The sequence below is a fragment of the Triticum urartu genome, chromosome 2A (assembly GCF_056163025.1).
Source record: "Triticum urartu cultivar PI428250 chromosome 2A, HENAU_Tu73, whole genome shotgun sequence".
Lineage (NCBI taxonomy): Eukaryota > Viridiplantae > Streptophyta > Magnoliopsida > Poales > Poaceae > Triticum > Triticum urartu.
This window is the reverse complement of record NC_141874.1, coordinates 132358257-132361908: the sequence shown is the minus strand read 5'-3', so window position 1 is coordinate 132361908 and position 3652 is coordinate 132358257.

Here is a 3652-nt window from a genome sequence, read left to right as displayed (position 1 = left end):
TCAAAAAAAATTCAGAAGAAGAAATATGTTTAGGAAAATGTACCAAGGTGGTTCTTCAAGGAAGCAAGGACCCGGGCTTGCAATACGTGATGCTGATGATGAGCCACCAAGGGACGCTCCGGTGTGGCCTTGTGAGTGGCCTTCAAAGGACTTCATGGATCGAGCAGGAATTAAGGAAGAATTTAGCGCATATTTGCACAACGCTGATCTTGTGAGCTTTGAGGCAGAAAAGTGTCGTTAGTACCACTATCTCACCAGTTCCTTTGTGAGGAGGTTTGAATTTTCATCTTCACGCAATTCTCAAACCGTCCTGTTTGATCTTTATGAAAATTCTTATACTATGGACTTAGAGGATTTTACCACTGCTTGTAAGCTTCCACAATGGGGTAGTACTAGTGAACCTCGCAAATCTGAGTTTAGAGACTTTCTTGCTAGTATAATTGTGGGGGAATCTAGAGATATAGCACAAGCTACCATAGGGAGCATTCATTTTCCTGCTATACATTATTTTGCTCTCTTCATAGGTAGATGCATTAATGGTAAAGATGAAGCATGTCACATGTGTGTCCCTGACCTCAATATTCTTAGGAGTGTTGTATTAGGAGATCAATCTTATAATTTGGGAGCCATTGTTGCACGTAGGTTGCATCATACTAGATTTAATGGAGATTTCTTTGGTGGAATTTATGCAACCCGTATAGCTAATTTTCTTGGTATAACCATACGTGAGGATGATATTGAGTTGCCTCCTGCTTATTTGGACTATAAGGCTATGGTTCGTCATCATTTTGTTGAGAGGAACAATCAGTTCCTCTAGTATCGACTAATCTTTGACAGACGACACACCTATCACGTCGCTCTCCCTGCTCCTACTTTCTTTGACTTTCAGGCAAAAGGGAGACATTTTATAACCAGAGAGGAGGCGGAAGAGTATAAGAGGAGGGCTGAGATAGCTCGCCTCCAAGATGTAGCCCACGATGCAATGATTGTTGCATCTCAATACGACCCCACCTACAACTTTGGATATCCGCCAGGCCATCCGTGGCATTAGACCAACTTAGGCCAAAAGCCTAAGCTTGGGGGAGTACGTATTTCCCACCGACATTACATTCATGTTCACACACTCATTGCTAGTTGTCGGTGCTCATACTTTTTCATTGTATCATCCATGCTAGTTTATTTACCTTTTTATGCTTTTCTATTATGTGTTTAATAAACCTTAAGAAAAACCAAAAAAATTAGTTATAGTTTTTAGCTAGTTTTAATTTCCATGCTTATAGTAGTAATTAAAAAGAAAACCCAAAAAGATTTCCTGTTCTTCTTTTTGCTTGTTGGGAGCTTTCCCTTGTAAATAGTTTTATTTCTTTTCTTTGGGGGTCGATAGGAGAAGACCATGATTAAATTGTTAAAGTGACTCCTATATGCATTATTGTTGATTTAACCAAGAGTCCATATTGCCTTGTCTTCTCCTGCTTATTGAATGTTTGCAGATTCCAGGTTAGTCCAATGCACGTGCACTATTATTATTATTCACATCATTTGGTCGTGCAAGTGAAAGGCAATTATGATGATATATGACGGACTTATTGAGATGGGAGAAGCTGGTATGAACTCGACCTCTCTTGTTTTTGTAAATATGATTAGTTCATCGTTCCTGATTCAGCCTATTATGAATAAACATTTTTGCAATGACAATTAGAGATTATAGTTGCTTATGCCATGCTTAATTAGCTAGGAGCTTATAATGGTTTACCTTGCGTGCCAACATGCTATTAAAATGGTTGTGATGTGGTATGATAGGGTGGTATCCTCTTTTGAACGATTCGAGTGGCTTGACTTGGCACATGTTCACGCATGTAGTTGAAACAGAATCAACATAGCCTCTACGATATTTATGTTCATGGTGCATTATATCCTACTCATGCTTGCATTCAGTGTTGATTAATTTTAATGCATGTTCATGACTGTTCTCACTCTCTAGCTGGTCGCTTCCCAATCTTTTGCTAGCCTTCACCTATACTAAGCAGGAATACTGCTTGTGCATCCAATTCCATAAACCCCAAAGTTACTCCATATGAGTCCACCATACCTACCTATATACGGTATCTACCTGCCGTTCCAAGTAAATTTGTATGTGCCAAACTCTAAACCTTCAAATAAACATTCTGTTTTGTATGCTCAAATAGCTCATGTATCAACTAGGGCTGTCCGTATCTTCCATGTTAGGTGGGTTATTCTCAAGAGGAGTGGACTCTGCTTCTCACTCACGAGAAAATGGCTGGTCCACGGGATGCCCTGTCCCATGCTTTATGCAAATCAAATCAAAATAATTGCAAACAAGACTCCCCCTGGGACTCTTGTTAGTTGAAGGCACTCGCTGTTTCGAGCAAGCCATGGATTGATGCTTGTTGGTGGAGGGGGAGTATAAACTTTACCATTATGTTTGGGAACCACCTATAATGTGTGTAGCATGGAAGATATCGCCATCTCTTGGTTGTTATGTTGACAATGAAAGTATGCCGCTCAAAATATTATTTATCTCTGCTTTAAAATCGAGCTCTGGCACCTCTACAAACCCCTGCTTCCCTCTGCGAAGGGCCTATCTATTTACTTTTATGTTGAGATCATCCTCTTATTAAAAAGCACTAGTTGGAGAGCACTACTATCATTTGCATTCATTATTGTTAGTTTACATTGAGTATGACTTGACTGGATCTCTTTTACCATGAATTACAATGTCTAGTCAGTCCTTGATCTTTAAAGGTGCTCTGCATTTATGTTTTGCGGTCTCAGAAAGGGCTAGCGAGATACCATCTTGTTATATCATATTATGATTGTTTTGATAAAGTGTTGTCATCCGAGATTTATTATTATTGCTCGCTAGTTGATTATGCCATTGATATGAGTAAACATGAGACCTAAGCGTTATTGTGAATGTGGTTAGTTTGTAAAAGTTTTTCTTGATCACTTTCAATTTCTCAACTGAATTGCTTGACGACAAGCAAAGCTTTAAGCTTGGGGGAGTTGATACGTCTCCGTCGTATCTACTTTTCCAAACACTTTTGCCCTTGTTTTGGACTCTAACTTGCATGATTTGAATGGAACTAATCCGGACTGACGTTGTTTTCAGCAGAATTGCCATGGTGTTATTTATGTGCACAAACAAAATTTCTCGGAATGACCTGAAACTCCATAGAGATTATTTTTGGAAATAATAAAAAATACTAGCAAAGAATCAAGGCCAGGGGGCCCACACCCTAGCCACGAGGGTGGGGGGCGCGCCCCCTACCTCATGGGCCCCCTGAAGCTCCTCCGACCTCAACTCCAACTCTATATATTTGTGTTCGGGGAGAAAAAAATAAAGAAGAAGGATTCATCGCATTTTACGATACGGAGCCGCCGCCAAGCCCTAAACTCTCTCGGGATGGCTGTTCTGGAGTCCGTTCGGGGCTTCGGAGAGGGGAATCCGTCGCCATCATCATCATCATCCATCCTCCATCACCAATTTCATGATGCTCACCACCGTGCGTGAGTAATTCCATCGTAGATTTGCTGGACGGTGATGGGTTGGATGAGATTTATCATGTAATCGAGTTAGTTTTGTTAGGGTTTGATCCCTAGTATCTACTATATTCTGAGATTGATGTTGCTA